This window comes from Lygodium microphyllum, chromosome 8 (assembly GCF_053477565.2).
Source record: "Lygodium microphyllum isolate KBCC chromosome 8, Lygodium_microphyllum_v1.1.10, whole genome shotgun sequence".
Classification (NCBI taxonomy): Eukaryota; Viridiplantae; Streptophyta; class Polypodiopsida; order Schizaeales; family Lygodiaceae; genus Lygodium; species Lygodium microphyllum.
In genome coordinates, this window is record NC_141142.1 from 130,627,173 (window position 1) to 130,651,183 (window position 24,011).

General features: G+C 41.8%; 1 pseudogene; it reads right to left on the bottom strand.

Moving 5' to 3' along the window:
* Positions 1–4,297: 4,297 nt before the first annotated feature.
* Positions 4,298–11,362, bottom strand: LOC148032858 (uncharacterized; annotated as a pseudogene).
* Positions 11,363–24,011: the final 12,649 nt, after the last annotated feature.

Sequence of the window (24,011 nt, forward strand, 5' to 3'; positions counted from 1 at the left end):
TGGTGGAGACAAAGCAAGGCAGCCCTCTTCCAACGAAGCTGCATTCCCTAGTTCTCACAAACCTCTCGTACAACCCTTTGGAAAGGGAGCTTCAGTATGCACAACTCAATAGATTTTTGGGCCACTCTACACTCCCTGGGGATGTTAGATTTTTGGCTGACCCTTTTGTACCTACTTTGTTTCAGTATATGCATGGGTTTTTCTTTCCTGCTGGATGCCTTCTCTGCTCCAGCTTTCGCTGTGATGCCTGGGCCAGATCTCTCTTTCCTTGCCATTGACTTCGTTCTTGCCATTTAGACCTGCACAATGGCGTGGATGTATACGTCAAAAAAGGGAGCTTATTTACTGATCACAAATTAAAGTGTGCTTTGATGCGCATAGCATCATCCAAGAGCCCAATGAGATCGTTTGTGCGTCAAAGGGCGAAACATTTTTCATGCCAAGTAACTGAGTTCTTTTGCACCCGCCTAATGTCTTATGAGCCTCTGCTTGTGAAAGAGCAATCCTTACTCTAACCTAACCAAATGAGGGTCCTTTGACGCGCATAGTACCTTATGAAGGCCTTTTACAAGCACCTATGCGTCAAAGGGCTACACGTATTCTAAGCTCAATAAACAAGTGCCCCCTTTGACGCGCATAGTGCATTATGCAAGCCGTGGAGATGCGATTGCGCGTCAAAGGGCAAAACTTTTTAAATGCTTGGAAAATGATTCTTTTTAGCGTGCATAGTGGCTTTTGAAGGTCCATGACATGCTGCTACGCGTCAAAGCGAATTGAAACAGAAGAAAATGGTTTGTTTCAAGAATATCTACCTGATTGGGTACCCGTCCAAGCTAAGGTCATCTCTGTCGCTCCTTCTCGCTCCCTTGCAGTGAGTTTATCTGCTGGGCTCTCTCTTTCTCTTTGTCTCTGTGTGTTTGTGTGTGTTGCTCTCTCTCTCTCTCTCTCTATCTCTGTTTGTGTTTTTGTCACACACACTCTCTCTCACCCTGGGCACTATCGATTTTGAAGTGATTCATGGGAATGCAAACGTTGCACTATATCTCTCTGTGTGTCGCGCTATCAGACTATCTCTCTGTGTCTATTCCACAACATTGTCAAAACTTAAAAATGGTTCTTTAATTCATCATGCATGTATGTGGGCTCTTTAACCCATGTGGGAGAATGGTACAGATCCATTAGAAGATGATTTCCTGCAGTCAATGTGGGAAAGTGGGCGTGTGGCCCGAGGGAATCGGAGGGATCCATAGTAAGGTACAGTAAAGGTAGTGAGAGAATGCGCCATTTTGCATGAGAGAGAGAGAGAGAGAGAGAGAGAGAGCCAGCGTGCGTTGAGGCATGTTTGTGCCCATTCAAGACACACACAGAGACTGCGTTGGAGAGAGAGAGAGAGAGAGAGAGAGAGAGAGAGAGAGAGAGAGAGCTCTTGTGTGTTTCTGTGTGTGTGTGTGTGTGCATGCATGCGAGAGAGAGAGAGAGAGAGAGAGAGAAAGAAAGCATTTGAGAGAGACAGAGAGAGAGAAAGAGAGCGCATGCCTTTGATAGAGAGATAGAGAGAGAAAGGGAGAGAGGGAGACCTCCTATGTGTGTGTGTCTTTGTGTGTATGTGCACGCAAGCGTTTGTGTGTGTGTGTGCACAAGTATTTGTGTGCGACAGAGAGAGAGAGAGAGAGGGAGAGAGAGAGAGAGAGAGAGAGGGCGTGCATTTCAAAGAGAGAGAGAGAGAGAGGGCGTGCATTTCAAAGAGAGAGAGAGAGAGAGAGAGAGAGAGAGTCTCCATCAGAGCTGCATTGGAGGGAGTTTGCTGCGATCATCAGCTTGGTGGACCGGATCATCAGCGAGAAAGATGTCTCAAGAAGGTAGGTGGTCGTTCTCTAGTTCTGATACCAATTTATTTGTTTAATAGTATTTGTGCGCTTTGACGCGTAATGGCTATTGCGACAATGTCAAACAAATGTATACGTGCCAAAGCGCACAACTTTTTGACCCCTTTTTCAAACCTAGCGTGCCATGCACAGATCAACAAGAGTCATAATCTCCTACTCTTTGATGCGCACATGGCCGTATCAAGACTACAAATGCGCTTATGCGCGTTAAAGCACTGTGAATTTTGACCGTAGTTTATGTCTGGTTAAACGAGCCGTGCACTTTCGAGTCCATAATGGTCTTGGAATCTTTTTTGTTTTTGTATACGCTTCAAACGGGAAATTCCGTTCTCGCAGGTTTAGGAGGATGTGGGAAGAGGCCATATTTTCTTGACCCTGAGCTTAGCCAAGAGGGGAGGGTTCAGGTGTCTGCAAAGGGAAGCCAAGTGGTCGCTGCATGTTCATCAAAAAAGCATGTAGTGGATTTCTCAGCACCATCACTAGCAGGTTCGTTTGAGGAGGAGGGAGACTCTGCCCATGTCATAGAGTGCGTTCAACCTTTACAAGCATAAATGCCTACTGTGGAGGTATCACCTCTCACTGGAAGCTCACACTACTGGCAAACTCAGGCTGTGGCAGGTTTTCATGAATATTCGACCTCCACTCTATGTGAAGCTTGTGTTGCTTCAAGTCTTTTCTGTCTTTCAGAAAATAAGACCAAGGGACCGTCCCTCAAATGAAAGGTGGACTTCTCAATGTCCCAACCAGAGCAAGAGCCCGCTCCCAAAAAAACAGCAAGCAAGAAAAATTCTATAGCCCCCACGCCAGTAGATTGTGAAGCGGCTTTAATAGACTTTGTCAATGAAGCAGGAGTATCGGAGTATTATCCTGATTTAGTACATATATTCAACACAACCATGCCATATCAGGAAATCATCAAAGAGAACATGGAATATTACACTACTGAATTCAATGATTTTGAAACCCAAGTAGACAAAGGACGGGTGACATCAGATCAGAGGGACTCTATTCATCTCCTTGATTGCAGAAAGGACAAGAAGCAGAACAACATCCTGTATAAACATTATCTCCTTCTGATGGGCCCTTATAGGCCGTTTTTGTGTCCAATGCACAAGGACTACAAGCTTCTGTAAGTGGAGATGGGGTTCATCCTATACCTGCATTGTCTATACAAGAATCTACCCAATGCAAATGTTGAGTTATTGTATGAGCCAGAAGAGGAGACAGAGGATGAGGGCCCGGATGTGGAAGGAGAAATTGAAGGAGTCGGAGTGGAGGAAGAGTTCTCGCCTACTGAGGAAGAGAATGAGACCAAGGCAATAAGTCTCAAAGATATCAAGAATAAAGTTTCAAAGGTTCCACAGTACACAGGGAAGTTGGTGTTGTTGACACTTCGCGCCAGCTGCATGCTCTTCCTGAGTTTCAAATTGAGGGAAAGCAATATTTGTTGCTCAGCGACATCCAGAAGGTGTTCTCTATCAGAGAAGACTTCGCGCTCAGCAATTGCAAGGAGCGCAGAGGAGGAGGATGGGTTTGTTTCTGATGATGATATGGAAGACCTGTCACTAGAGGAGAATTTTGATGCAGGTTAGTGCCTCCTTTTGTGGTTCAACAGGGTGAAAGAAGACAGGGAAAGAGGCAGAGTGCCAAGTGAGTAGGAGTTCAAGCAGTCTCATTTCCTAGAGGAACGTCAAGGGGAGAGCATAAGTAGTGTGAACCTTTAGAACGAGAAAACCTTCATCTATGACGAGAAACTGGAGGTGACACTTACTTTGCTTTCATCGTTTGTTTGATTAGATTATGGTGGAGGTTCTTATTCTTCTTACTGTAATTCGGATTTGGTCTATTTGGTTTATTGCAGAGGTTGTTCGGAGAAGTAGATGAGTTTCTAATCAAGCACAGAAGAGAGTTCCATGGACGTGATGCAGCTCTAAGGAACTACCTGAGGGGGCTTGCAAAATTGAAGGTTTTAGTGCACCACAACAACCTCAGTGATAAAGGTGTTGTGGCCACATTTTTCTTCAAAACACTCTCACGGTTTCTCAGTGGACAGCCTATCCCTAGCACCTACGAGAAGGTAATTTTGGTAGAGAAGTTCACAACCCTGGATGTCTTTGGCTACTAGCTTGCGTCCCGATGCTCGAGAAGGGGCTATTTTAGTGCCTATGTAGGGCTTACGTTAGCATTAGGAATAGAAGACAGTGAGCAGCTGGAACCCTATGGAAAGAACCAGTTAATACGACTCAAGAGAAAACAAGACCAACTTTTACTAGAATATAGACCAACTGAGGGGCAAAAAGATGTATGATGTATTCCGCAACATTTCATTACACATTGTTAATACATTCCATTGCTTTGTAAGTGGCTTTTTGGTTACAATGTGTTCACTGCATCTAACTACAGTTCACCCATCAATGGTTAATAAAGTGGCATTCCTGTCTCCATCTTTGTTGTGATTGAAGAGGATTTGAGTTTTTGAATGCTTGAATCTTCTTCTCCCTTTTTGATTGAACTTCCCTCAAAGCCTGCACAATCTTTGATGAACGTAGAGTCTCTTCTTTGTGAAGCTGTTGCATTATTCGTCTGTAGAACCACTGGAAGAGTTCATGAAGGCTATTTCCTTTGTGACTGCCACCACCATGTTGAGTATGTCTGAAGTATGCATTGCGTGCCATATAATGCGACTTCTCCATTCCCTGAGTGCTCCATATGCTTGGATCACCGTACTTTTGAATGAAGAATGGTAGATGATTATAGATGATGTGCTGACATACATCAATATCATATGTTTTAGAATTATATCCTGAGACGCAAAATGATGTAGGCTAGATTTTGAAGCTTACCATGTAATGTGTTATGTTGTTTTCTGTCCAGGCTGTGGTAAATTGTTTTTTGAATTGTTGAAGGTGTCTTTGAAAAACCTTGATGTCCAGAGTCGATTAGGACTCCTTGTCGCACATCTTGAAGATGTTGTCCACTGCACGCCATACCTCCGCCTTTGCATTTCTGGATGCACCCTCATGGTCCTTAACTGCAATGTGTAGTCTCCTCCATTGCTCATACTCTATCCTCCTGACGTGGTTGGATGCACTCTTTTTAATTGTGTTGTTGATTGGTCTTGATAGGAACCGCCTTGCCTTCACTCCACCTATAGAAACCTTTCTAGGAAGATCTTTTTCATTGGTGGAGAGCTTCTGGTCTTGCTCAATTTGAACATTTCCTCCATGAAGCTGCATACTGGATAATACCGTTTCAATAGTAGCAATGCCATCACGGCGTTCAGATTGATTTTTGATTTTCCATACAAACCCAATGTATAGGTTGATTAGTTTCTCTATGACATGACACAGACCGTGTTGAGATATCGAGCTCCACTCGTGATATGCCAGGGTGACCGTTGTGCATTTATGTCACCGACTTGTCAGTTGTGCAGATGCAGTTGGTACACTGTCCATGAATAATAGCTAGATGACAGCTATCCTTATCTACTCTAGTTCGTGGCTCAGTTAGTATGCCACCTTAGTTAGTTGAGTTTGGTTTGAGACCCATATATAGGGTTCTTCTATTTCTATGTACTAGAGTTCTCTTTGGCTTACACAACTAAGAAGAGGAAAACTGTTTTCAGCCTCCACCTCTGTGTGTATTCCCCCATTGTGCAAGCAAGAAAGCTTCAAGTGAGACTCCTTCCTTCTCTCCCACAATCTTGACATGGTACCAGAGCCTTGTTCGTGGTAAGGAGCTCAAGAAAGCAAGCCAAGCTCGCGGCGTTCTGGTAAGAGGACCAGTGTTGCTTTCATTTTTCTGTTTGGGAGCAAGTCTCTGCAGGTAGCACAGCCAGAAAGTGCAGGAGTGCATTGTCTCAGGTTGAGACGCCCTTCGCGGTGTAGCAAGAGGGCAGTATATTCTGTAGGTCAGGGCTTTAGCCCTTGGTATCCCTGTTTTTTTTATTTGAGGCCATTTCGGGGCCTGTTTTGGAGGCGGAAGTTTTCTGCACGCACTCAGGAAAAGGCCCAGTTTTATGTTGTGCGATCACTGTTCTACAGTTTTGCAGATTTGCCCTTGTGAGGCTGAAACTGTGTTCTTTGCAGTGACAGAATTTTTTGCAGTCTTCTGTAATGGCGTCTGATTCTCTTTCACAGATTGTCACTGAAAAGCTTGACAAGAACAACTTCCAAGCATGGAAGTTTAGAATGACGAATTTCCTTATGGTAAAAGGATATTGGGAATTTTTTGCAGGAAATGAAGAAGAACCGGTTCTTCCTGATGTTCCCAATCAACAGCAAATGCAAGCATTTAAAGCATGGCATGAGAGAGCGAGGAAAGTTATGTACTGGCTATCTATCAGCATTTCAGACTCTATGATTGTGCATATTCAAGATGCAAGTACGCCAAAGGAGGCATGGGATACTTTGTCAAAAATGTATAGCACAAATACGCAAGCCAGAAAAATGCAGCTCAAGCAAGAGTTGCACAATGTGCAAAGAGAAAGTATGGGCATCAATGACTACCACATGAAGGTGAAGAAGATCGCAGATGCACTTGCTTCCATTGGGTCGCCAGTGGAAGATGATGATTTAGTTTCCGTGACCTTGAATGGTCTAGGAAAGGATTATGCACAGTTCCGAACATCCATTTCCGTCCGTGAAATATTTCCTGATTTTGAGAAGTTGATTGCTCTTCTAATTTCTGAGGAGCAGAGAAATGGTGGTGCATCTTCTTTAGGAGGAACTTCAAAAGAAGCTGTCTTCTACTCAAATGCTGGAAGAGGTAGAGGCAGAGGTAGAGGAGGCCGATTTGGAGGTTGTGGGTAGAAATCAGAATATGCAGCAAACTCAAGAAAACCAGTCCTATGAGGAGGACGTGGTAACTCTAGAGGCAGGGGGAGCCAAAGAGGTCGTGGTGGATGGCAAAGAGGCCAAAATGCAAACAACAATGTTGAATGCTACTACTGTGGTAAAATGGGTCATATTGCTAAAGATTGTTATAAAAAGCAGAATGACATCATGAATGGAAAATTGCAACAAGGGAATTATGTATCTTCTAGTAGACAGGGTGATGATAGAAATGAGCATTTGTTTATGGTGCAGCACATGAACAATTCTGTGATAAGTGCAGAAGAAAGCAATGATGTATGGTATGTTGACTCAGGTGCATCAAACCACATGACAGGTCATGTAGAATGGATGGAGGATGCAAGGAAAATGGAAAAACTAGGATTTGTGGAGACTGGTGATGATACTGCACATCCTATTGTGCAGATTGGAAAAATTCCTTTGTCTATGCAGGATGGGAAAAAGAAATACATGTCAAATGTATTTCATGTCCCAAATATCACCAAGAATATGGTTTCTGTTGGTCAAATGGTTGAGCAGGGCTTGCAGGTCAGATTTAATCCTCATGGATGCTTTGTTGAGGATATGAAAAATAAAGGTTGCTTGATAGCAAAAGGAAAGAAGAAGGGCAGAATGTTTACGTTGGATGCAGACATGCCTGAATTGAGTGCAGCAATGCTTGCACATGGGACTGGTGTAGTTGCAGATACTGATATCTGGCATAAACGCATTGGTCATGTTAATATACAGTGACTTAAATCAATGCAGGCCCAAAATGCTGTTGCAGGATTGCCAAAATTCAAGATTGCAGAAATGCATAAGGTATGTGAAGCCTGTCAGTTTGGAAAACAGGCAAGAAGACCATTTCCTAGACATGTTCAAGAGAGTGAGAAGCCATTGGAATTAATCCACTCTGATGTGTGGACTACTAAAGCTGCATCTCTTGGAGGTTGTCATTATTTTGTCACTTTTATTGATGACTATAGCAGAAAAGTTTGGGTGTATTTTATGAAAAAGAAAAGTGAAGTTTTTGGGCATTTCAAAACTCTTAAAGCTATGGTTGAAAAAGAAACAGGCCTGCAAATAAAATGCCTAAGGTCAGATGGAGGGGGAGAGTACCTCTCAAATGAGTTTGCAAGATTCCTACAGGAGCATGGCATAAAGCAGCAATATTCATGCAGTCATACCCCACAACAAAATGAAATTGCAGAAAGGAAAAACAGGCATATTGGAGAGGTATCTCGTGCCATGCTCAATGAAAAAGACTTGCCAGATTTTTACTGGGCTGAAGCAGTTACTACAACAGTCTACATAATGAATAGAATTCCCACTACAGCAATACATGGGATGACTCCAGAGGAGAGGTATACTGGTAGGAAACCAGATATTTCTCATTTGAAGATTTTTTGTTTCATTGCCTATGTTCATGTGCCAGATGATTTGAGATCCAAGTTGGATCCAAAAGCTGAGAAATGCATCTTTATTGGTTACTCTTTGCAGCAGAAAGGGTATAGATGCTATAATCCTTCTACTCGTAAGTTTACAGTGAGCAGAGATGTTGCTTTTGATGAGATGAGTAGCTGGTATAAACCAGTAAATGTGATTGATGATGTAGATGCACAAAATGGTAATACTGCACAGAATTCACAGCAGTAGTCACAAAATATTAGTGGACCTGGAGCATCCTCTAGTAGTGGTTCACATTCTTCGCCATGGACAAGCAGATTGAGATCAGGAGAATCTTCTCAAAGCAATGTAGATAGTGGTATGCGGGTATCACGAAAAGAAAAAGAGAAGGTAGATCAGCCCATGTTTGATGTGAATGCAGGTCACTCTTATGTGGATGGTGAATCCAGTGGCTCAGAACAGAGCATTGATGATGAGTTGGGTATTCCTTCTATTGTTATACCTGGAGTAAGGAAGACCAGGGATGTTTTGAGAGCACCTGGGAGTGAACCTACTTTGCGCAGGTCTACCAGAGCTAGGTATCCTGTGGATAGGCTGAAATATGATGGATTTACAGCCATTCACTATGCCTATATGGTCAAAATGATACAGGAACCAGAACCCACTTCTTTTGAGCAAGACATGGGAAAAGAAAAATGGGAGAAAGCCATGGATGAAGAAATGGATGCCTTGGAAGCAAATGCTACATGGGAGTTGGTACCTTTGCCTAAAGATAAGAATGCAATTGGCTGTAAGTGGGTTTATAAGGTGAAGCACAACACAGATGGTTCTGTGAACAGATACAAGGCAAGATTAGTAGTCAAGGGGTATGCACAAATATATGGTATTGATTATGAAGAAACATTCAGTCTAGTTGCAAGGATGGCAACCGTAAGAGTAGTTATTGCTATGGTTGCATCAAAGGAATGGTCTTTACATTAGATGGATGGAAAGAATGCCTTCTTGCATGGTGATTTGCAAGAAGATGTCTATATGGAGCAGCCACTAGGTTATGTGCATGCTGTTCATCCTGAGCTTGTTTGCAGGTTGAAGAAAGCATTTTGTGGCTTGAAGCAAGCACCTAGAGCATGGTCTGACAAGATAGGATAGTATTTTGTCACTATTGGCTTTCAGATTTCCAAGGCAGATTTCTCACTTTAAGTGAGAAAAACAGAGAAATGTATTATGCTACTTGTCATTTATGTTGATGATTTGATTATGACAGGTGACAGTGATGAAGATATCCTTCATATGAAAATGCTATTGAAGCAGAAGTTTGAGATGAAGGATTTGGGAGAGTCCACATTGCAGTATGGACTATTTTATGAGACTGGGGTTCAGATACAGTTGCATGGATACACTGATGCTGATTGGGCTGGTAGTATTTCTGATAGACGATCTACCAGTGGATATGTGTTCTCTTTTGGAAGTGCTGCAGTCACTTGGAGCAGCAAGAAACAGCCTACAGTTGCCTTGTCGAGCATAGAGGCTGAGTACAGGGGTCATCATAAGCTACTTTATGATATGCATCAACCTACAGATGGGCCAGTTATCATTTATTGTGACAACATGAGTAGTATACACTTGGCAAATAACCCAGTCTATCATGCTAGAACAAAGCACATTGAGGTGCATTATCACTATGTGCGGGAGAGGGTTTTACTAGGTCTTATTGATCTAGTTTATGTCAGCACAGAGGATCAGGTAGCTGACATATTCACAAAGGCATTGGGCACAGAGAAGCTGCGCAAGTTCAGAGACCTGCTTGGTGTGCAAGAATTGGAATTGAGCTCGAGGGGGAGTGTTGAGATATCGAGCTCCACTCGTGATATGCCAGGGTGACCATTGTGCATTTATGTCACCGACTTGTCAGTTGCAGATGCGGTTGGTACACTATCCATGAATAATAGCTAGATGACAACTATCCTTATCTACTCTAGTTCGTGGCTCAGTTAGTATGCCACCTTAGTTAGTTGAGTTTGGTTTGAGACCCATATGTAGGGTTCTTCTATTTCTATGTACTAGAGTTCTCTTTGGCTTACACAACTAAGAAGAGGAAAACTGTTTTCAGCCTCCACCTCTGTGTGTATTCCCCCATTGTGCAAGCAAGAAAGCTTCAAGTGAGACTCCTTCCTTCTCTCCCACAATCTTGACAGAGCGTGCATAGTATAAATGTGCACATTTGTGAATGGTATATCAAAAACTGATTGGAAGCTCTTATCCAGCAATTGCCGGAGTCGGGTGGCTTTGTCCACCACCTGTGTGATCAAGGGTTTTTGTAGGCTCCATGTAGTACATGCATGGTAAGGTCAAGGCTCCTCGATTGCAATTGTATAAGCATTTTAATGTCTTTAAATTAGAGGTCAGATGCCAAACAACTTGAAAGGTGCCTCTGTCTCCAACAGTAAGAGTCCTTTGCCCTCGCATCTGCCCACTAATAAGATCAGGAATGGGAGTTTGTCGGAAGACCCATTCCAAGACATCATGGTCCTCGGTTAAAACCTACACCAAATCAAAATAATACATCTATTAGATTGAGTGTATAAACCACACTGTATTCATAAGAAAATGACCTGGGAGTACATATAAGAAAGCAATTGAGCCACCATAGATTCATTTCTAATTGTACTGAGAAGTACAATGGACCATCCTTGGGCAATTTTCCCATTGCTCTATCCATCAATGTTATGGCTACTCTTTCCATCTCTTATCATTCAGGATCTCACATTCGTCCATCTTTAGAACAAAGTTGAAAACACCATTTGTTTCAGCGTGTGTGATATTGTAAAACTCAACCATCCTTCTCTGCAACAGCTCCAACTCCATGAAGATGTTGTGTTCATCATATTTGACAGTGCCTCGTTTCCCTTTGTATTCATTTGTAATGTGGTACGGGGATCCAACATAGTTGTTTTGCTTCTCGTTAAGTCTCTTCCGAAGCTTCCAAACATCTGTAGTGGTTGGTAGAAGTTTTGGAGTGATTCCTTTAGCTTTGAATGCAGAATTGACAGTCTTATGTAAGAAGGCATATCCTTTCCAACTAATACCACTCTCATCCATAGCACTCTGTACATTCTCAGTGGATATGGTGTTGTTGGTAATAAACTGATCCACCACCTCCCTCTGCACAACCTTAAATTTCTTCTCTTGCTGTAGTTCCTTTGCAACCTTCAAGCTAATCAGAGGTTTCATCTGCATTGCTAGGTTGCTATTTGGGTTGATATTCTCCTTGTTGGGTTGCAATTCAACCCTGCATGCAGAACCCCATTGTTAATGTATGGAGGAGCCAGAGGGAAGAAGGCACATAGAAATCAGAGGGCACATAGGAGCAAGAGAGTACATAGAATCAGAATGCTTACCTGATTGCTTTGATCCTTTTCTTGAGTCCTCCTGAATTAACCTTAAGATCCTCTATGTTTCACAACTTTCTTTTCCTTTGCCGAGGTCCAATAGATGTTTTCTTCATTCTGTATTGTTCAACTTGCTTTTGTAGCTTGTTGATCTCCTGTTCCTGGTGCTTGAGCTTTTCTTCTTGCAACTTGCAAAGGTCTCTAAGGTGACAAAGATGGGTATTTTGAACCTGGAACATCTCTTTCTCAACTTACTGTAGGGGTTACTGAAATTGATTTGTAGTAGCCCAACAAACCTTTCTATCCATCTCCAACAAACTTGAGAAGTGAGGTTGGGCTTGAGAAAGGTGGTTGACTGCAATTTTGAGGATCATGTGGGTAAATAGATCCATCACACCATATATCCACATTCTTGGCTCCAGAACATCTTAGAGCATTCCTTTCATTTGCTGATACAAAGCTGCCACCACGACGTTTTTGCACTGGAGCGTAACTAGGTTCAAGGTCAATATGAAGATGGTACTTGGCATTGTCAACATGGACATGGGAGTCCCCCATTGCTAATAGAGGTAACAACAGCCCAGTAGACTACTACTACCAACAGAGGGAAAAGCTCAGTAGACCACCATTGCCAGGAGGGCGGGAGGGATTAGAGGGGTTTAGTGGAGGGGAGGGTGAAGAGGGCAAGTGGGACTTTGCCAACTACAGATGGCATTGAATGTAGAGGGGTAGCATAGTATATGGCATTGAAGGTTTACAGTGCTCTTACTCCCTAAAGATTCTTGACTTTAAATTTTCCAGTCATCAGTGTGGGCCGTTGTTATCCACAAAAGGTGTTATTAACTTTCTCAGGTGACTAGTTAAACACACCTATTTTATTCCAGAAAATGAAGATTTCGGTATTTTTCTAGAGAGATAATGATGCAAATACCCATTTTCTTACAAGGGCCTCCTTTTGACCTCCAAATAGCTCTAATGTGTAGAGTGGCACTAGGGGCTCCTTCAACACACTTGCAATTTTTGTAGCCTGTTTGTACATCCCCTCTTTGTCAGAGAATGGGAGATTGATGGTTGCTAGGACATGCATCCAATCTCGCTCATCCTTAGGACAAGGGATGCATGTGGTCAAAGGCCTGTAATACTTCCTTATTGGCTCGTCACCTCTAAGCATGGCAGAGATGGCATCTAAGTCGACAAGGGTTATCTTCCAAGTGTCCATCTCAACCCTTACTGCTTCCATTTGGTTGCCTAGGAAGATTAAACCGTTGCCCCAGTCTTCAATGGCTCAGCACGCGTTCCTCATCCAGGGTCAGCCTAGCACAATGTCATAGTCCACTCCTTTCATGACGATGAAGTTCACATAGAACTAGACAACTGCGATCTTCACTGGCCAATTCTTCAAGAATCCAATGGCCTTACTTTCGTTCCATTAGCTAGAGTGACGTTGAACCTAGCTATTTTGATAGGTGGATTTCTCCAAGCCTGGAGCAAAACATGGCTCAACACACTCACTCCTACCTCGGTATCTACATTTCCCTTCTGTGTTACATCTCCTAGGGCTAGGATAGGCAAGATTCTGTGCATCTCATTGCCTTCCCAAAAGGTGTTGACATGTAGTGAATTTGGCATTGAGTGCAACGTCAAGTTGGGTATCTATGTGACTGCATCATGATCCTACAAGTCAGTTACATCATGCTCCATCGGTTCTTCCACCTAGTGTTTCAAATCCTGCCATAGTGTGGGGTGCTGCGTGAGCAAGTCTCCTACACTTAGAGTCACTAGGTTGGTTACAATGTTGCAAGGAGGTTGTTGGTTGCTTGCCTCTCTCCTAGGGTTGTGCCTCTTGGCCATTGGTCTTGACTGATTGGCTGACCCTTGTTGAGAAGTGTGCAATCGCATCCATCATAGCCTCTTTGTATGGGACAAATAAGGCAAATAAACATATAACAAATAAAGCCTTAGACTAGGTCATGTATGCATGGTTTATTAAAACCAAGGTTGTTGAATACCACGGTTCCTTTCCACCTATCTCCAATAGCACCTACTCTAAGCCTATAAAAGGCACTCATCCCCACACTCATTCTATCTATTATCAATCAGTTGCACTTGCATTATGCTTGGATAATATTAGTTCTTCTTGTTAATGCTTCTACCTCATTATGATTGTCTATTTGCTCATTAGTAATCCTCCATAGCATGCATTCTCAGTATTTTAACATGGTATCAGAGTGGGTTTTAAGTTAGTGAGTCATCAGGCCACTAATTGAGTCATTCCAGTTTGAATTTTGGGCTCCCTCCACTTTCCCATGAATCTCTCACCTACCTCCATAGCTACCCACCTGCAGTGGAGGACTTGAGTCTCCCTATCCAGGCCATTTCAACTCTCGCGGTCTCTTCTAGGAAAATATTCCCTGATTCAGGGCACTCCTACCCATCACATAAAAGCCCAACATTGTTGACTGTATGCTCAAGCATTGTGCGTTCACTTAGTCACTACCGTTTTCTGCACCCTTTTTCGTTCATACGTTTGATTCAACCTACACACATCGCAATGCTGATAAGCATCATAGGGATTTGATATCCTACTTCCTAAGCTTCATTTCTATCAAGAAAGTTTTAGAAATGATCAAGTATTCAGTTCAAACGAGCTGAAAAACTAGGCTGCCCGCAGTGGGTTATAACCGAATGGCAATTGTTGAGCAAGACAAGTTGAAAAAAAAAATATTATTGTCTTCGGTATCTTTGCGTACCATGTGATGGCATTTGGTTTATGTAATGCACTTGGTTTGTAGCAAAGAACATTCGACAAGACCTTCGGTGACATCTCCCCAGAGGAGTTGAAAGTATTTATTGATGACTAAGGGAAACCACCATAAAAGAAAGGCAATTGATTATTTTGTGGAAGTGTTTTGAGCATTGTAGAAAATTTTGCATAGCTCTTAACCCATAGAAGTGCGTCTTTGGGGTGCCTTATGGGCTATTGTTAGGCCATGTGGTCAGTTTAGTAGGGATTGTGACTGACCTTGAAAAGATCAAGGTCATAGTCACCATGAGTCCGTCGCGTACCCCAAAAGAGGTACAAAGCTTTTTGTCATCAGTAGGGTATTATCGAAGGTTTATAAATGCCATGGCAGAAAGAATGTTGCCACTGACGAACCTATTGTCCTTTAATTGTCTATTTGCATGGAGTGATGCTTGCAAAGTATTTTTTGATGATGTGAAGCAAGAACTTGACAAAGCACCTATTTTAAAAGCACCTAAAAGGAGTGAAATGTTCTATATATTTTCAGCAACAACAATGCATAGTATCAGCTACTGCTTATTCCAAATTTGGGAGAAAAAATGGTACCATCTGATAGGTTTTGCTAGTTAGAAGTTGGTGTCAAGAATTGCATGGTACGGGACTTTGCTTGAGCTGTTGCGCCAAATACACACTATATACACAAGAGGAAGCTCACTCAAGAGCACAAGAAGAGAGATGGAGGCCAAAACGTTTTCTTGCTGATTTTTTCTTCTTCTTCCACACACTATACAATGTACATAAAGTATAGATAAGATACAACATAAGAGAAAGTGGCCTTCTAAGTCAAACAGTGCATAAGCGATTACACTAATCGACTGGTGTTATATCTTTGCCAGCTATAGGTAGGTGTAACAAACTAAATATCATAAGTGATAAGTTAGTGGCCATGTGAGTATCATAATGACCACCAATGTGCCAAGTGTAGACGTGCGGACTCATTTAGCCAAGTGGTCCATCATCAATGTTTGCACGTGTTGAGCTTGCCATCTCAACAGTTTGGCATATCGAAAATTAACTACACCTATATGGAGAAGTTGTGCCTTGCGATGGTATTTGCGACCAAAAAGTTCAGGCACTATATTCTTTATGAGAAGGTGGTTTTTTATACGAAGGCAGAAGGGCTTCGATTGTTGCTAAACAAGTTATAGCTACTTGATCATTTAACAAAGTGGTTAATCACTTTGTAGGAGTTTGATTACGAGATTAAGAGAAAGCCACCAAAGCTACAGGTCATTGTAGAATTTCTTGTGGGTTTTAGAGAGCCAAAAGAGGTCTTGGCTGAAGGAAGTGACATGAAAACATTGTTTAAGATTGATATGACATCTATTCCCTCCTAATATATTGCTATAACGCACTATCTATCTACAGGAGAGACTAGAGCTACCCTATCAAAATCTGAGAAGAGGAAAATTAAACAACATGCATTGAAATTTTCCTTAATCGCAGGAACACTATATCGGTAGGTTGTTGATGATATCTATTGCAAATGTGTTATGCCTGACAAGGTTCCATTTATCTTGGAGGAGTGCCATGACTCTACTTGTGGGGGGACACTTTGCTGGGTGGTTGACAGCACATAAGGCTTTAAGAGTTGGATATTGGTGGCCGTCCATCTTCCAAGATTCATTTGAGTATGTTAAGAGATGCGATACATGTCAAAGACATGACAGTAGAGAGAATAGGAAGCGCCCACTTATGCCTATTATGGCTATCCTTCCATTTAAGAAGTGGGACATCAGCTTTGTGGGTCCTATTACCTCGATGTCTACTACTCAGAAGAGATACATTATAGTATCCACTAATTATTTCACAAGGTGGTCATAAGCACAGGCGACAAGGTAGGACAATGCAAAAGAGACTGCCAGTTTCCTACTTGAGAAGATCATCTGTCGTTTTGGTCCGCCAAATGAAATAGTATCAAACTGTGGAACTCACTCTTTAATTAAAGTGATTAAAAGTTTTGATTGAAGCTTGGAAAATCAAGCATAACAAGAGGACCCCCTATAATCCGCAAGCAAATGGACAAGTTGAAAGCACCAATAAGCAGCTTGTGGATATCCTGTCCAAGATAGTCTATGAAAAGAAGTGGGACTGGGATACGAAATTATATGTAGTAGTATGGGCATACAGTACAACGTTTAAACAAGCCACTGACCACGCCGCATTCAAATTAGTTTATAGGAAGGAGTGTGTCTTGCGCTTAGAAATTGAGTTTCCGACCATAAGATTTGCAATCAATCATTCTTTGGGTGATGAGGATGCCCTGTTCGAGAGTTTTACGACCATAGCCCACCTAAATGAGCTCAAATTGCACATTTTGTTACACCAGGAAGTAGCTAAACGTTGGATGAAGCGATTGCATGATCTAAAAGTGAAAAATAATACCTTTAAAAAAGGACAATTAGTTTTGCATTATGATGCACATAGGGATCTATTTCCATGGAAGTTGGAACCTAGATGGGATGACCCTTACAAGGTAGTTAGGATATGTAAAAATAAGTCCACGGATTTACTAGTTGATCTACAAAGAGTGGAATTAAAAAATAAGATTAATCTTAATAATATTAAACCTTATTATTTTTTAGTATGCTAATGCGATAAATGCATTGTAGGTCGATGTAGGGGATGATCTGAGACCTGCAGGAGAGCTTAAACTGATTGATGGGGCGGTTAATTCCTTATTTGGAGCACCCATATCTAGAGCAAAGATATCATCAGGGGCAGCTTATTTGGTGGAGCAAAGGGTACAAAGTGATTGAGTAAGAAGACGAAACCTTTGTGTGGAAAATCAGATTTTCTTGCCATCACTGCTTATAAATTTTGACAAGTATCCCTATTGAGTTTAATGAAGAAGGTGGGATGGAGCCGCTAGTTCATCCTCTAAGCATGTTGAACTTTGACTATCATAATTATGAATAGGGGAGTTCTTGATGGCTCATTGTGTAAATCCATTGTGGACGTACACATTATACTTTGATGGAGCGTCCAGGGGCCCTAATAAAAAAGGGAGTGTTGGAGTAGTTATCTGAGATCCTTGACGTAGAGTTACAATAACACCATGTTGGGGAATATGGGAATTTCCCATAAGTTTGGGACATGGTCAAATATTTGGATTTTTCAAAACTTGAGCACTATAACTCCAAATCAAGTGCCTATAGCTCAATAGATTCCATTTTTCAAGCGCTTTCCAATGATAGGTCACATTATTTGAGAAACTTATGGGCATGTTATCTGGGTACCACCTTTTTAGTATTTAAAAAATGGGAATTGGGAGATTCCCAAACTTACTAATATTGTGTTCAATGAAATTAGTTGTTTATCTCGGGGTAGGATTCACTAACAACATGGCAGAGTATAAAGCCTTGATTATGGGACTGAACATTGCCAAGAAAGGTGGTATTCGATGGTTGTTAGTAAAAGGGGATTCCCAATTGATCTTAAATCAACTAAATAAGATATACACAGTCCGGAATCCCATCCTTTGCATGTATCATCGAATTGCTATGACCCTACTTGATGAATTTGAGAGCGTCTCTCTTCAGCTAATCCCACGTTCTTGGAATCAGTTTGAGGATTCATTAGCCAACTTTGCTTATGAAGAGGACCTCTTCTTCAATTGTGGTCCTAGTTTGGATGCTGCTATTGATAATGAGATAGGAACTGGTCGTTTGTGGGAAATTTTATCAGACCACATGTTATATGGCAGGTGATGGTTGGTATGGGTAATGCAAAGAGTGGCCGAGGCCCATCTACCACTATTATCTTGGACCCATAGGTTGGTTAGATGACATGTTATGCGTATCCCTCTTGTTATATATGCAAGAAGGATGGGTCACAACTTGATGCATTTAGTTTAGGGCTGCGAGCCCTATTTTTCCCCTTTGAATGGAGCATATTTTTATATATTTGACTTATTCCGAAAAGGGATGAGTAGGTGCTGTTCTATTTGATCTCATTAGGCCAAGAGGGCCAGTTTCCTGAGGTTTTAATGTTTGATTTCATTAGGCCAAGAGGGCTGGTTTTGTCAAGCGTGAATGTTTTCTTTCTTTAGGCCAAGAGGGCCAGTCAGTTTTGTAGTGACATGATCTATTTCTTTAGGCCAAGAGGGCTAGTTAGTTTGCAGTAAAATATGCTATTTCTTTAGGCGAAAAGGGCCATATGTCTGTTTGGTGTAGGTACGTTTAATTGTTTTGTGTTTTAGTAATTGCATCATACATGTTGACGAAGTCACTAGAGGGAGCCTTTGCTATGTAAGAACTTCTTGTGGCCATTCCAGGTGATCTCATCCCCTTTTCGAGTCTTTTTCCCTTAAGTAGATAAGGGTGTATAAGGGGATACTTTCTTTTCATTTGTTGGGGACTGGCAATCAAGGCATGAAGTCCTAGGTTTAGGTTAGGGACATCTGCGGGAGGATTGTGTAGTCATTCCCTCCTGCAAAGGCATTGTCAAGGCCCTGAAAGACCTAATTTAGACAGCAATCCTGTGGCCATGTTCTGCTGACTTGCTAGGCGGCCGTTCTAGGAGTTTTTGTTAGTGTGAGGCAATTAGAGAAGCCTGCCCTTAAATATCAAGAGAAGAAAAAGTTCTAAAGATATCTAAAAATACATATTCGGAGGTGTGTAAAAAGGGGTTCTAACCCCTCTATAAAAATAGAAAAGGGAAGAAAGAAAAATCCTTGAGCAGTTGTTCATTGCCTTGCGAAGGCTTGGTAGGTTCCTGAGGATGAGACAAGACCCAGGGCCAATGCCTTGTCTTCCTAGGGGTAGCATCTCGCTGAGAAAATAAAAAATAAGAAAAGGTTGGAGCGAAAATAAAAGTGAGTGTCAGAAAAGGATTAAGTGTTGCCTTGCAAGGGCTTGGTAATTTCTTGGGTACCAAGACAAGACCTGAGGTCAATGCCCTGTTCTCCTTGGGTCACTACGCTCAGCTCCCTCCCTTTTACACTCTCGAGTATGGAAAAATAAAGGCCTAAAAGGACAATGTGCTAAAAGACAATGTTTCTTGATCAGGCTACAGGAGTCCTCACCTAGTAAGAGCTCCTGGTTGAGTTATTCTTAGTTAGGATGGTAGTTTAGACCACCACTTGGGGTGACCTCTTTGATAGTTCTTTTTAGTTTGGCCATGTTGGAACAGTTGGTTAGTGACTAGCTTTAAGCTTTCTGTTAGATTATGCTCCTCATGGATTTCATGCCTTGGTTTTGACAAGGGGTAGGGTGAGAGCTGTGATGTGTTTTATTGTGTATCTCTTTTGTATCAGCTTGATGCTCTTTGTGGTTGTGTTGATGTGCAGATTAGTTCGTGGGATTCGACAAGCTAAGTCGCCCTATCCCGTGGTCACCAATGAGAGATGAGTTTTGAGGCTCGAGATGTACCAAAAAAATGTACCGAAAATTTGCCAAAAAACCCTGAATTGTAGGGGAAAATTGGATCTCGCTAAAGGTGGCTTAGGCAATTGAGTCAATTTTAAGTGGCAAGTCAGAGACGGGGGTTTTGGAAGCGCTTCAAGATACACCAACTTACGATTGCAGATTTTTCATAAATTTTTTGACTGCCGGATTGGATCTCGAGAGATGCCTAACAATGGAGAACTTCGAGACGAGTGCACAGAAATTTTCGATTCGCAAAACGGATGCCAGATGCAAGAATGGAAGTGCCCGAGGTGGAGGGACAAGAGCCAGTAAGCAAGTGCAAATGAACTTTAGGCCAAGGGGGGTGACCCTTGCGGTCTCCCACCCCTCAAATTTTCGCTGAAGGGGGGGCATTCTTTTGATGGTCGTGAAGAAAAAATGGATGCATTCTTGCAGCAGGGCGACGATTTGAGATGGCGAGGGGGAGAGGGAGAGGGGCCATGGCACCTCAATGTACCCCTATGAAGCAATCACATCAGTAGGATAATGAAAATCTTCACTCTCTATCGCAACTCTTGGCCCATGAAATGGCTGCGCGAATTAGAAGATTAAAAAACCAGTCTTTCTCTCTCCTCCCTCTCTCCCCTAAGAGGTAATTCACGTGGAAGAAGCCCCGGTGGTGAATGCTTGTCCGGCGTGGTACCAAATTACTTCCAAATCAAGTGGGACTGAAGATGGATGATTGGAGATGGGCTGAGCATTAATGGCAGACTATTTTGCTATCCCGAATCAAATTTTAAAAAACCCACAATAAAAGGAAAAAACAAGTAACTCTCTTTTATGAAGAAAAATGGCTATTTTTTAATATTTTATTGGCCAAATGATGTTCATATTGGATGAAAATTGGTAGGAATATTGTTTGCTGTATGTTTGATGAGTCTATGTCAAAAAAATTTGAAGACATAATACCATAATCAGAAAATAAATTTTTAAAACCTGAAAAACACACCTTTTACAAAGAAAATGGGATTCTTTGTCATTTCGAGTTTAATTAAAAAGATGCATATGATGGGATGAAATGTGGAAAATGAGTAATTCTCAGTTGTCATAATTAGAAATACCAAAAAATAGTAAATATTCTATTTTCTTGATTTAAAAAATGGATAAATAGGGATAAATGGAAAAAATGAAAAAAATTAGGTTTTTCCATAATAAATTAGTAGAAAAAAATACGATTAATATTTGTGGATGTTTAGCAAGGTTGATGCATGAGGTATAACCTCAATTCACCCTTGTTTATATGTTTTAGTGTGTTTTTATTGCTTTGTATATAAAAAATGACAAAAAATAAAACCATACACCTATGCAATGATGCAACACGAACGGTAGGGGGAAAAGAAGGGTCGTGGAAGTGTTTAAGTGCTGAAAATGAAGTAAAGTCTAATATTTTATTGTGCACGTCATATAGGACGATAATAATTTAAGTTTTAAAGGGCTAGTAGCATGAGAAATCGGTGCTAGTCTCTATACATCGAAGCATATGCTTAGTGAAGATCATGAAAGGGTTGTTTTTACACATCACAAAATGTTGGTTTGATCAATATTGGTTGTGCACAATAAGCATCCACTTTTACATTTTGCATGCCATATGGTATAATCTCCTGGATGCATAGGACTTGTATGCTGAACGTTGACCAACACTGAGAGTGTGAGGAAGACCTTTGCTGTAGGTTAGATGAGCAATTCCTTGGGATAAACTTAGTGAGGAAATATGAACTCCTGGATCATTCAATAAATCAAAGAGTGGAGCTTGTACGCTTGTTCTTTATGTTGAGCAACACATCTTGGGCCCAATCCCCTTGATGTAGGATAGGTTCAATGAGGCCACTGTGTTTCAACCTAGAGGTTGCCTCCTGTGTATGTGATACAAGGTATTATGCCTATATGTCATGGGATCTCCCTCTGAGGAGAAGGGAAGGTAAGCGTTGGTGGACTGTGTCCTATTACAAATGCAAAATCATTATAAAAGTTTAGTGTAGTGTAAGCCTTAGACACTCTTGACTGCGAGGCCGTGCAGGGTGTCTTGTGTGTCTTAGAGGAGCCTTAGAGACCATGGATCCAAAAACCAATGGTTCATTTCCCGAAATGTTGTGAAAAAAAAGAAGGAAAAGGGCCTATGCTTTAAGTGTGAAGATAAGTACACTACTAATCATGCCTCCAAGTGCCTATATAAGACAGCTAAGGTCAAAGTTCATAGCATGTATGTCATGGAAGATTGGCACAATGATGAGGATGACTGACCAGGCTGAGCCTACAGAGGATGTTGATCACGAGCAGTTCTATGACCTAGAGGATGGATTTCCCTTTGACCCGAGTGGTGATCCATCATAGATACTTGATTTGACATCCCACCCACCTACCACTTTCCTTTGCTCAATCTCTTTGCTTGGATAGGTTACTAAAGCCCTACCACCCTTCCCATTCAAGGCAGTATCAATGGAAAGCATGTCTTCATCCTTGTGGACAGTGGTAGCACTCACAGTTTTGTCAATAAATCAGCCATTGTTCGGTTGAAATGCACCCCTATGGCACTACCACCCCTTGAAGGTCCAAGTAGTAAATGGAGAAGAAGAAATCAGCACACATATCTGTCCCATAGTTCCCTTATGGTTGGCTAAAAATTATGTGGCATTGATTGATCTGATTGCCCTAGATATGGGACCCATTGATATTGTCTTGGGCTATGATTGGCTAAAACAATTGGGGAAAATTTCTATGGACTTCTCTAAGCTCTAGGTGGAGTTTATGATGCATGGATAGCCTATCCACCTAGAGGGAGTTCAAGATCATGCTGATTTTCAGCTCATTATAGCAAAGCAATTGAAAAGGAAGTTTAAGAAATGCTCACAAATCTTTGTTTTGCAATTGAATAAGGACAATTCCGGTCCAGCGCTTTGCAGTATCTAATGATTCAGCCTTGTAGGCCTTACTTGAGGAATACAATGACCTATTTCAAACGCCTACAACCCTTCCTCCTAAGGGACAAGTGGACCACCCACTTGACTTATAGCCCCATTCCAAGCCAGTAAATAAGCCCCCTTACAAACTCTCCAAGTGTGAGTGTGAAGAGATTGCAAAGTAAGTCAAGGAGTTGTTAGAGATGGGTTTCATTGAACCGAGTTTTTCCCCTTATGCATCCCCTATCTTGTTAGTCAAGAAGAAAGATGGCTCCTTTCGCATGTTCATTGACTGCAGAGACTTGAACAAAATCATGGTGAAGAACTGCTACCCCATCCCACGGATTGATGACTTGCTGGATGAGTTGAAAGGGGCATGATTTTTCACTAAGATTGACTTGCGCTCTGGCTACCATCCGATTTGTATGAGGGAGGAAGATGAGGTCAAAATGGCCTTCAGGACTAATTGTGAACTTTATCATTTTCTGCTGATGCCTTTTGGTTTGACTAACGCCCCCGCCACATTTCAAAGCCTCATGAATAAAATCCTACAACCCCTTCTGTTCAAGTTTGTGCTTGTTTTCTTTGATGACATCCTCATTTACAGCAAGTCGTCCAAGGAGCACTTGGCACAAGTTAGAAGGGTGTTTGAAATAATGATCACTTCAGCCACATATTCCAAAAATTAAATCATGGGGTCATGGCTGAAAACTCCCAATATCAACTCAAGCATAGCCTTAATTGGTCACATGGCAAGATTTTCATCCCCTACACTTCCCCATTCACGCAGAAGATCATGGAAGAGATGCATGCTTACCCCACTACTAGTCACTTGGGTGTTTTCAAAACATATGACAGGATTGTGAAGAGCTTTCATCGGAAAGGATTATGGAGGGATGTCAAGTACTTTGTGACCAGATGTGTTCCATGCCAACAGAACAAGGACAGTACACTCCAGCCCACTGGCCTCTTGCAGCCTCTCCCTATCCCTTAAGGGAAATGGACTCACATCATAATGAACTTTATCATTGGTCTTTCCGCAACCAAGAATGGGTGGAATAGTATCTATGTGGTAGTTGATCACCTCACCAAAGCTGCCCACTTTATACCCACTAAGACCCAATACACCGCCTCTCAAGTGGCCACTTAGTTAATGAAAAATGTCTTCAAGTTGCATGGCTTGCCAGAAGTCATAGTATATGATCAGGATGCAAAGTTAATGAGCAACTTCTGGCAGAAAATTACTACCCTCAGACTGATGGCCAAACTGAAAGAATGAACAAATGGCTTGAGACATATTTGAGGCACTTTTGCCATGATGTACAACACAGTTGGGATATGTGGCTCCACTTGGCTCAGTTTGCATAAAATAACTCCACACACTCTAGC